This window comes from Xenopus laevis, chromosome 2L (assembly GCF_017654675.1).
Source record: "Xenopus laevis strain J_2021 chromosome 2L, Xenopus_laevis_v10.1, whole genome shotgun sequence".
Classification (NCBI taxonomy): domain Eukaryota; kingdom Metazoa; phylum Chordata; class Amphibia; order Anura; family Pipidae; genus Xenopus; species Xenopus laevis.
This window is the reverse complement of record NC_054373.1, coordinates 189810015-189822130: the sequence shown is the minus strand read 5'-3', so window position 1 is coordinate 189822130 and position 12116 is coordinate 189810015.

Below are 12116 nucleotides of genomic sequence, written 5' to 3'. Positions count from 1 at the left end.
CGCGTTCGACCATTCGACCATTCGATCGCTAAAATCGAACGATTTTCGTCGATTCGAACGAAAATCGTTCGATCGAACGATTAAAAATCCTTCGAACGGCGTTCGCGAACACATACTCTGCGGTTCGCTACATCCCTATTACTGAATCCTGGATTCAGTGCATCCCTAGTTAAGATCAAGGTCTTTTATTACAACTGTTATGTCTTATTGGGGAATAAGATACCAGTTAATCGATTTATCATATATTAAAGGGCATGTAAAGTGTAAAATAGAATAAGGCTAGAAATGCTGTATTTTGTATACTAAACATAAACATGAACTTACTGCACCACAAGTCTAATCAAACAAATAATTTATTCTTTCAAAGTTGGCTACAGGGGGTCACCATCTTGTAACTTTGTTATACATCTTTGCAAGACCAAGACTGTGCACATGCTCAGTGTGATCTGGGCTGCTTAGGGATCGTCATAAACAAAGCTGCTTGAGTTCTGCATGGCTGGGAAGTAAGGCGGGGGCTCCCCCTGCTGTTCATAAGTATGATTGTTTCCCTGCAGAGCAGTTAGGGACCGTCTGACAATTCCTATCCACAGCAGTAAATGAAGGGAGAATTTCACTGCATACAGTCAGGTTTCTTATAAAAACAGTACACATTTTTTAATTAAAGTATATTGGAGATAGGTTTCTTTTTCATTAAAGAAAGTAAAAATGGGATTTTATTTTTTTGCCTGGCAACTTGTCCTTTTTTTATGTGGGATTGCCTGCAAAAGTCCTAACTAAAACTTTTTTGGGTTAACATTTTTCCCCAGACATTTGAGGGCCATGGAACTTTAAGTGGGCTCATGAATAGGGCATTATATGATCTCTATTGTATTCAATAAGGTTCCTTGGACATTTGTAATAAAAAGTGGCCACTTCAAGCATTTGCACCAACATCTCTAATAAAGACGTCCATACGACTTTAATATACCCACCTTATTCAAATTAACCCAAGTATAAGATCACTAGCGACTTTTCACTAGGCATAAACGAACTCTAGCAAATCTTTGCTATGAAATGCTCACACTGAAGAAGTATCGCTAGTGAAAAGTGTTTGGTGCACAGGACGCAACTTTGCATTTTAGTGAATTAGCGTAGTGGTAACGAATCTTCACCAGGTAAAGTGGTGCGAAGTGTGTGAAGTGCTCGCTGGTGACAATTGAGTTTTTGTGAATTTTCCACATTGTCTTATAAGGTAACATAAGGCATACCCATATGTATTAAATATGTTAAAAATCGATAAAGACTTTATTGAGAAATAAATAAATAAATGTTACCTACCTGCAAAGGAAGGAGGGGGGTCTCGATATGGTGAACCTCATTGTGAACACCTTTATTAAGTACAACTACAAAAACTTCCTTTTAGAGAAGCCTCCTTTGGGAGAGGAGATCTTTAGAGTTTGGGTCCTTATCTTGAAGGCTGGCTGAGAGGTGACTTGGTAAAGATCATCCATGATCCTCATGGTGCTCTCCCACCTTGTGTTGTAGTGAGGGTGAAGGTGATGCAGGGTGTGTGTCTGTTGGGGGAGATCAGGGCTTCTCCCAGAAGAGAAATCAATGGGACAGTCTTGGGTTCCTACTTTCATGCATCACTGGTCCTAAAAAGATTGTCCAAAGGAAGTGTTGAGATCAGGGCTCTCTTTAATCATCTGGAGTTTTTCCACAGGAAGCTCTATGCTAATTTGTATCTGAAGTACAGACATAGTCATGTTTAGTCCCAGTTGCTGGGAGTTCCTCTTTGCTTGGCATTTGTTAAATTAATTTCCCCTTTCCCTCTGGACTCACTGTTCTTTTGCACAAAACATTAACATTGAAAATCGGAAAATTCTAATTTTTTTTCTGTTTGCCTCCTAACTTGAAGATGGCAGGACTGGTACTGCTGAGAGTCTTAAGGGTTAAGGGGATCCAAAAAATGTGTGACTTAAGTCTAGTTCTCCTGTATGAAGCCATGTAGGACCACAATGTACAAGGCTGGCTCCAAATAGTGAGCAGCCAAGTTACTGGAGTCCATTTTCCAATTGTATCCACCAGAACAGGCGAGTAGGTAGAAAGATAATTTCTGCACATTACACATTTACTTATGTCAGGGGTTAATGATGTTCTACATTGATGTTATGATTAATGCAATGCTCTGAATACATTTTTTTTCACAGTGATGTCACTAGCATGTTTGGACTTAATGCAGTGCTTTGAATATATTTTCTACAGTGAGTTTACTAGAATGTCTGAGTGCCTAAGAGCCCCCACTAGTTAGCACATCTCCCTACCTCTAGTTGAGCTGGTTGGCGGGTCTATTCCAGGTTTCCTTGATAAACAGATGTTTCAGGGGTAATGCATTGCTCTATTTCTGCAATAAACTTACGGTCATACCTGTAGTGAAAGCAGTGCTCTGAATCCATTTTTTGGACTAATTTTACTGTCATGTCTGAGAGAAATTCAATGCTCTGGATCCATTGGATCCATTTTCTGGACTAATTTTACTTTTTTTACATGTTTGAGGGAAATGCAGTGCTCTGAATCTATTTATGGACAAAATTTACTGTCACGACTGAGAGAAATGCAGTGCTCTGAATACATTTTCTGGCTAATTTTACTGTCATGTCTGAGAGTAGCTCTGGATCCATTTTCTGGACTAATTTTACTGTCATGTGTGGGGGAAATGCAGTGCTCTGAATCTATTTATGGACAAAATTTACTGTCATGACTGGGAGAAATGCAGTGCTCTGAATACATTTTCTGGACTAATTTTACTGTCATGTGTGGGGGAAATGCAGTGCTCTGAATACATTTTCTGCCCTAATTTTACTGTCATGTCTCAGAGAAATTCAGCGCTCTGGACCCATTTTTCTGGACTAATTTTACTGTCATGTTTGGGGGAAAGGCAGTGCTCTGAATCTATTTATGGACAAACTTTACTGTCATGACTGGGAGAAATGCAGTGCTCTGAATACATTTTCTGTCATGTCTGAGAGTAGCTCTGGATCCATTTTCTGGACTAATTTTACTGTCAGGTGTGGGGGAAATGCAGTGCTCTGAATCTATTTATGGACAAAATTTACTGTCATGACTGGGAGAAATGCAGTGATCTGAATACATTTTCTGGCCTAATTTTACTGTCATGTCATGTCTCAAAGAAATGCAGTGCTCTGGACCCATTTTTCTGGACTAATTTTACTGTCATGTTTGGGGGAAAGGCAGTGCTCTGAATCAATTTATGGACAAATTTTACTGTCATGACTGGGAGAAATGCAGTGCTCTGAATACATTTTCTGTCCTCATTTTTCTGTCATGTCTGAGAGTAGCTCTGGATCCATTTTTTGGACAAATTTTACTGTCATGTTTGGGGGAAATGCAGTGCTCTGAATCTATTTATGGACAAAATTTACTGTTATGACTGGGAGAAATGCAGTGCTCTGAATACATTTTTTGCCCTAATTTTACTGTCATGTCTGGGGGAAATACAGTGCTCTTAATTTAATTTTCTTGACTAATTTTGCTGCTGTTCTGGAGGAAATGTAATGATTTGAACATAGCCCTTTGCCTAGACTCTATGATAATTTCACATCGCCGCTATCCCGTAATACCATAGGGAGAGAACAACCCTCCAAGTCTCCTTCATTTCCATATCAGTCAAAATTGACCAATCAGAAGAGGAGTTTCCAATCCAGGTCAAAGACTTACTGGCATATCCAGGTATATGACGCATATTTCTCTTTTTAAAAACAGTTTGGTTAAAATGCCCAAAATCACTTCTCACCACTTCCAGTGATGTCTGGAGCATAACCTGTCCATGGCACAAACTTGGACCTGAACACATAAAGAACACAATTCCCACATGTCATATAGTTATGTAGAACATAGTATATAACCAGTGTCTTTGTCATAGAGATCTCACAAAAGTTTTCTTTGAATTGCTCAACACATTTCTTTGGCATGTCTTCATCAAATTTCTTATTTTTGTATTATCTCTGAAACGAAAAAGACTGAATTAGTTGACATTCCTAAAGAACCAGGAGAAATGTAGATCTGCAGACTAGGAGGAATGATGGGAATGCAGTTTAGATTAGAACATCAGGAAGAATGAACATCTAACCCATCTATAGTTATTGAATTCATTCCAATTACCCATAATCACATTTTAGTTAGAACTTGGGAACCCTTGAGCAACAGGAGGCACCTTGTTGGGTATCAGAGGTCAAGCCATACTTTTTATGATACATCCCTGTTTCATTATCTCTTCTTATTGAGACTTGACAATCTTTTGCCCAACAGGCCTTGCTCTCTATTTCTTCAGTTGGTAGAAGCAAAATAAGACTCATGAGATGGAGACATTTCATTATCTTACTTACTAATAGGCGTATATGTTAGTGGCAGAGCAGCAGTAAATAGACACTCACTATACAAAACAATGGCTACTTCTTCATTCTTTCTCAGTCCACCATTAACACTATAATTGGTCCCTCCTCAGATATAGTTGAGTCCTCATAGTAACTGGGTCAATGAACTCATTTGACTGGTCTTAGCTTTGCCTTTGCCTCTCTCTCCAGCTTCCCATCTTACTCACACAACTATTTATTATTATTATTATTATTATTATTAACATGTATTTATAGAGTGCTAACATATTGAGCAGCGCTGTAAAGTAAATGTGATTATACAACTAAATCACTTGAATTCTATACATAGAACATATGGAGTTACATACATCACAGCCAATACTAAAGGTGTGGGAGTGGCTAGATCAGAATTAAGCAGGTGAGAGATGTAACATACGGTATTACATTTGGTAGTTAAATAGACTGACGGGAGGCTTCTCTAAATAAGTGAGTATAAGAAGAAAGGTTGGGAGAAAGTAGAACAGACTGTGGGAGAAAGAATAACAGAGGAGGGGTGCAGCCCTTGCAAAGTCTTGTATAACTGCCATTTCCTAGCACTTGTGACATATTAGCAACTGCCTTTTTAACTGCCATTTCCTAGCACTTGTGAAATACTAGCACTTAGGAAATGTTAGTGGCATCCCCTATACTGGGCCTGAATTTATTTGCAGCTGATTGGGAACACCAGCGCCTAATTGACTAATTAATCAATTAACCTGGAATCAGAGGTCAGAGTTATACAGACACCAGAGTCAAGTTTGGGGCTATAAAAATATCTCTTGTTCACTGAGGAGTAGGACACAGATGTAAGTTTGAGATATTTATCAAAAGTACTAAAGCAGAGTAGGACTAAAAAAACAAAAGATATTGGGGTTAACAGATTCATGTAGTGATATGAGCAGAATAACCAGAATAAGCAGTAACAGGAGTTACAATAGAGAGGTGTATATAGCATTAAATAGTAGTTACAATAGAGAGGTGTATATAGCAGTACACATGATTTACAATAGAGAGGTGTATATAGCATTAAATAGGAGTTACAATAGAGAGGTGTATATAGCAGAACTTACAACAGAGAGGGGTATACAGCAGTACACAGGAGTTACAATACAGCGGGGTATATAGCAGTATACAGGATTTACAATAGAGAGGTGTATATAGCAGTACATGGGAGTTACTATAGAGAGGTGTATATAGCAGTACACAGGAGCTACATTACAGAGGGGTATATAGCATTAAATAGGAGTTACAATAGAGAGGGGTTTATAGCAGGAGTTACTACAGAGAGGGGTATATAGCAGTACACAGGAGTTACAATACAGAGGGGTATATAGCATTAAATAGGAGTTACAATACAGAGGTGTACATAGACACAGCAACGTGTCAGCTCGAGCCGTGGAGTTCCTACGTTACCAGGGGCGGAACTACCGGGGGAGCAGGGGGTGCGAGCGGGCCAGGGCCCGCACCCCCTCAGGGCCCCCCGGCAGTCTGCGCGCTGCGCATATCCCGGACAGTTCCAGGTTTACGGAGGGGACGCGTCCTGCGCCAGGGCCCGCCCCCCTCTAGTTCCGTTTCTGTCCGTTACAATAACAAAAAGGCAGAGCAATTACAGACTGTGTGTGTACTGGGACATAGGATCCTTTGTGTCAAGATCTCTATTTGTCTCTCCCAGTCAAATATCCTCAGAGACTGACCAGCCTGGGCTTTAATGGCTCCTCATTAGCACCTGAGGCTAATCAGACCCAGCTGGCCCTGAAAATGTTACTGTACGGGGCCCCGTGATTTCTAATGGTGGCGCTGGTCACACCCCAGGTTATGGCATTAATGAGAGAGATGACTATAGGGTCACATGGTAATAACAAGACTCAGGTCTATAAATTAGATTGAGTGAAATTGATTTAAGTAAACACAAGGGTTAAGTCTCTGAGCAGGTCTTCCCCCTACTGAAATGTCCAGCAGAAAAAAACAAAAAAGTCCAATGTGTCTGGAACAATAACAAGATCAGCCAATCACCCTGATCCTCTGTCTCCTCTCCTTAGCCTTTTACTCTGTCTCTTTATCTCTATCTCTATACAGGTATGGGACCTGTTATCCAGAATGCTCAGGACCTGGGGTTTTCCGGATAAGGGATCTTTATGTAATTTGGATCTTCATACCTTAAGTCTACTAGAAAATCATATAAACATGAAATAAAGCCAATAGGCTGGTTTTGCTTCCAGTAAGGATTAATTATATCTTAGTTGGGATCAAATACAAGCGACTGTTTTATTATTACACAGAAAAAGGAAATCATTTTTAAAAATCTGGACTATTTTGATAAAACGGAGTCTATGGGAGACGGCTTTTCTGTAATTTGAAACTTACGGGTTTCCAGATAACAGATCCCATGTAGATATATATGTCTGTGTGTGAATTGCCGCAGTGTGATGCTTGTGATCAGATCCCCAGAGCCTGTAGGTGCCTCTCACCTGGACCCAACTGACAGAACCCTGGTCAGGTATTTGCTCAGCTCCACCCGGGCTGCAAAGGATGATGGGATTCCTGGGGGAGCAAAGAGAGTAAGAATAAAGATTTCCTGCAAACAGAGTAGTTTCAATTTCTATGTTGTAATGAATATTGTATAAAAATAATCAGTGTAAAGCCCATCAGTGCCACCATAGAGCCATGTGATAAATGTGTCAGATAGAGACACAAATCACATTCCCTTTAACAACTGAACTTTCCTTTCACCTGCCAATACCCCGGGTCTTCCTGCTCATTCCAACATCATGGCCCAGACCTGAGTTTTTACTGACTTTTATCTTTTTTTTTTTTTTTTTTTTTGTAAGTCTTTATTTTACTTTTCATCTTAACATGGGGTACAGAAAGGAAAAGGGGGATGAGGGTCACATATTTGCACAAGTCATCCAGAGTCAGAGAACAGTTGTCTACACCAAGTTCAGCACATTATTATATATTACTTCCATGTCGCCGACTGGAAATTCGCATCAATGGAAATATCAACAGTTGTCTCACGCTTATACATATTGGTAACTGACAACTGAGCATTGAACAAAGGTTCGAATAGGGGGGAAGGCAAAGAAGGAAGGGAAGGAAGAGCAGAAAATAGAGGTGTGGACACAACAGGGGAAAGAGGAGGGCTGGGGGGGGGAAGCAGGTCTAGAGCCATTTTAAGTAGCCAAATCTCTGTTGAAGGCCAGCATTAAAAACCCCATTTCGTTCTCCCTAAAAGAGCTAGTTAGGCTCTACATATCGGATCCAGTCCGTCCAGGTTTGTCTGTAGGTCTTAGCTGCCCCATTCTTGATTGCCAATAACTCCTCCATCATCCTAATATATTCAATTTCTTTCATCCAATCCGCTTTATCCGGTGCTTGTTGACTCTTCCAGTATTTTGGGATTGTCATTCTTGCTGCCTGGAGCATATGTATGGTGAGTTTATCCTTTATCACTTTTTGTTCCCGCTTGTCATAGCTGAACAATGCCATCTCTATGCTCTCCGTAAGTCTCAGGGACCGCACTTCTGCAATTGTGTCAAATATTTGTTTCCAGTACTGTTTCATGCTTGCACAATAGAACCAAATATGGCTGAATGAGCCTTCCTCCTTTCCACATCTCCAGCAAGTCGCCGGTACATTATGATACATTTTGTGTAAATTAAGTGGTGTGCGATACCATCTGCTAATGAGCTTATAATGCGACTCTTGTGCTCTCGTCGATTTGGCCCCTCTGTGTGCTCTCGCCATGATCTTGGACCAGATAGTATAAGGGAGGTCTACATTCAGTTCCTGTTCCCATTGTCTCATAAACAGTGTTTTCACATCCTGTTCCCCTTTAATCAGTTTTTTGTAAAATTGGGACACAGGGTGTTTCAAGGTGGGCTGCTGTAACAATGTTTCCCAGTCCGTTGGAGGTCTAATCTTCAGTGGTAGTCCCGTAGCACGGAGATAGCTTGATAGTTGTAGGTAGTTCCAGTGGTTTCTAGGATGACGTCCCCATTGTTCATGAACCCTGCTCAAGGGCACGATAACCCCATTTTCTACAAATTGGTATAATTTAGTGGTTTCATCACCAGTCTTAGCCCATCTATCTAATAATCCCTTTTCGCAGCTGGGCGGAAAACCTGGATTGTTTAACAGTTCCAATTCTGGAGACGGAAATGGAGACATCCCTCTATCATCCCGTAATTGGTTCCAAACCTCCAATGAAGCTCCTATGGTGGGATGTGACCTCGTCTGATCAGGTAAGTCTGTATAGTTTACATTCATAATATTTCTCATGCTACCCTGTATCTCATGCTTCTCTATTTCTTTCCACAGTTTAGTAGTGCTGTCCTGCTTCCATAGCCAGATCCTGTGTAGGTGAGTAGCGAAGTAATATTGTTCCGGGCAGGGGAGGGCTAAACCACCATCAATCTTTTGCCTAGTCAATATGTTATAGTTAATTCTCGAGTGCTTTTTCGCCCAAATGAAAGTTGAAAATACCTTTCTGACATTGCTGAAAAAGGATTTAGGCAGCTTAATCGGTGCCATTTGAAATAAATACAGTAACTTGGGCATCACCATCATCTTCAGGACATTTACTCTTCCCATCCACGAAATAGGCTTGGATTGCCATCTATCCAACATGGAACAAATGTCTTTGAGTAGTGGAACGTGGTTCAGCTCAAATATTCTCCCCAACTGAGCAGGTAGATTAATTCCTAAATATTTAATAGCTTGGTCTGCCCACTTAAATGGGAACGATGTACGGATACGTTCCGCTCTTGTGGGAGGAAGATTGACATTCAGCACTTCGGATTTAGAATAGTTGATCTTAAAATTGGACACAGACCCAAATTTCGTAAATTCCCGTATTATATTTGGAAGCGATATTTCAGGGTTCGTGACCACCAGCAGCAAGTCGTCGGCAAATGCAGCCGCTTTATGTTCTTGCTTGGCAACAGTAAGACCAGAGATGTTCACATTTTGTCGGATGGCGGTTATCAAGGTCTCCATCACCAAAACAAATAAAATCGGGGACAAGGGGCAGCCCTGTCGTGTTCCATTGGATATGTCAAAAGGAGGGGAGAGAATGCCATTGACCTTTATACGTGCGTACGGCGCGTTATAGAGGGCCATTATCCGAGCCATTGTCAGGGGTCCGAAGCCGAATACTCTCAAAGTGGCCTCTAGGAAGTTCCAGTCAACTCGGTCGAATGCTTTCTCGGCATCAGTTGTCAGCAGCAGCGTTGGGGTAGCCGTCTTAGAAGCATAAGAAATCAAGTCTATGATTTTGACCAAGTTGTCCTTTCCTTCTCTCCCTTTCACAAAACCCGTTTGATCAGGATGAATCAGCAACGGGATAATATTCTGAAGCCGATTAGCTATTATTTTGGCAAACAGCTTTTGGTCCAGATTGATCAGTGATATCGGCCTGTAACTGCCACACGTCGCCGGATCTTTATTGGCCTTGTGGAGAACCGTGATTTGAGCCTCCTGAGCTTGCTTATGGAAATGGTTGTGGGCAGATATGAAGTTAAAATGTTGGTGAAGGATAGGTGCAAGTTGGGTGTGGAATTCTTTATAGAATCCTGCACTGTAGCCATCTGGGCCCGGACTCTTGTTAGAGGGTAGGGCCTTGATCACTTTATTGAGCTCCTCCAAGGTAAGCGGTGTTTCTAGCTGTTTGAACAGCTCCTCAGGCAGCTTAGGCAGCTGTAATTGTCGTAAATAGTTGTCTATCTTCTGTTGCTTAATGTGTATTGGCGTTGCTGGCGGTAAATTGTATAATTCCTGATAAAATTCCTGGAAGCATTTCGCTATATCTGGATAGTTATGATGCAATTTTTGATGTTTATCTTTCATTCGTGCTATGTACGTTCTATGTTTTTGCGCTTTAATTAACTGAGCCAAGATTTTAGAGGATTTATTACCAAATTCATAGTAGTCACGTTTGCATTTTAGATATGCCTGCTCCGTATAAGAATATAGAAGATGTTTCAATTGAAGCCTCTTGAGTTCCAATTCTGTTTGTACTTGTTTTGCCAAAGATTCCTTATGCCTTTCTTCCAACAGTTTGATTTCCTGAAATAGTAGTTGTGTTTTAGAGTTGTGTTCCTTTTTCAGTCTGGAACTTAAGGCTATGAGGTTGCCTCTAGTAACTACTTTGAGCGTTTCCCATAACGTAGATGGATTCGTTCCTGGCAAATTATTATACAGTATAGTGTCATTAATCAGGTCGCCTATAGTGTCTCTAGCGGTCTTATTTAAGAGAATCCGTTCGTTAAACCTCCACGTAAAGGCTGCTTTCGTAGTATTTGGGATTTCCACCGTGGCGAGATAAGGTGCATGATCAGACAGCAAGATCGGTTCAATTTGTATGTTCTTAACGATATGTAACCATTTTTGATTAATAAACACGTGGTCTATCCTCGTATAGCTATTATGCGAGTTGGAGAAGAAAGTATAATCTCTCTCTTTAGGATTATGGGTCCGCCAAATGTCAATTAGGTTGAGTTTGTTGAGGTGACCCTTAATAGACTTTAGCGCTTTATAGGTAATGGCTGATTTCCGAGAAGAGCAGTCCATAAGCGGGTTGAGTGCCACATTAAAATCGCCCCCTACCAGGAGAATACCCTCCGCAAAGTCGGCTAAAATTTGGGTCACCTTTCTAATAAAACCGTGTTGGTTGTTGGTTGGGATATACACCGAGCACAGTGTCATCTTAACATTATAGATGGTTGCTTTCAGTATAACATAGTGGCCCTCTGCATCTATCTTCGAATCTAGAAGGGTAAACGGCACGTCTTTATGAATGAGGATCGAAGTTCCCTTCACCTTAGTTTCCGGATGGGTACTAGAAAACACCTTGTCATACCATTTGTTTCTCATTACCGATGCATGGGCAGATTTAATGTGTGTTTCCTGCAAGTAAAGAATTTTCGCATCATGTTTTCTGCAATTACTAAATATCTGCGCTCTTTTCTTGGGATTATTCAGCCCGTTGACATTTTGTGACCATAGTGTCAAAGCAATATTACGTCCCATAATGATAAATTTTGGTTAAGGCGACTGGAAATGCGCTCTGTATGACCTGCTTCCCGAGGAAAGGGGGGAGGGGGTAAAACCAAAACATGCATAACACAGCATACATTGAAATGTAAGCAAACAAGTATGTACTACTACTAATTCAAATGCTAATGGGTCTGAACCGCCCGCAGGTGCGGTATACCACTGTGGGGGGGTGGTTAGCAAGTGTTAAGGGAGAACAGTCATTGCGTAGTGGCCCACTGACCAATAAGAACTTTAATAAACTTTAATGGGGGAAATAGGTGCGCAATCACACATAGTCCATGTGAATGTAAATAATCACAGTCCAGGCAATATATACTCACGACTCTGACCAGTCCTTAATCGGTGTCCTCTTATTGGGCATAGTCTCTTTGTTGTAGCGGCTTCTCGACGATTTCGGGGTTCTTTGAGAAAGAGGTACTTCGTGCCAGGCATTGTCGATCTCCATGAACGACTCCTTGGGGCCTTTATCTTTATCGTTCCAGCCGACCAGGACGACTTCTTCTAGTTGAAAAATCCGCAGGAAATCTTTCAAGTCAGCTGGTATGCGCAGAGTCACTTGAGTTCCGTCGTTGTTGGCAGTTAGGCTAAAAGGGTAGCCCCATCTGAACTGTATTCCCTTCGCCTTTAGTTGGTCTGTTAGAGGCTTAAGTT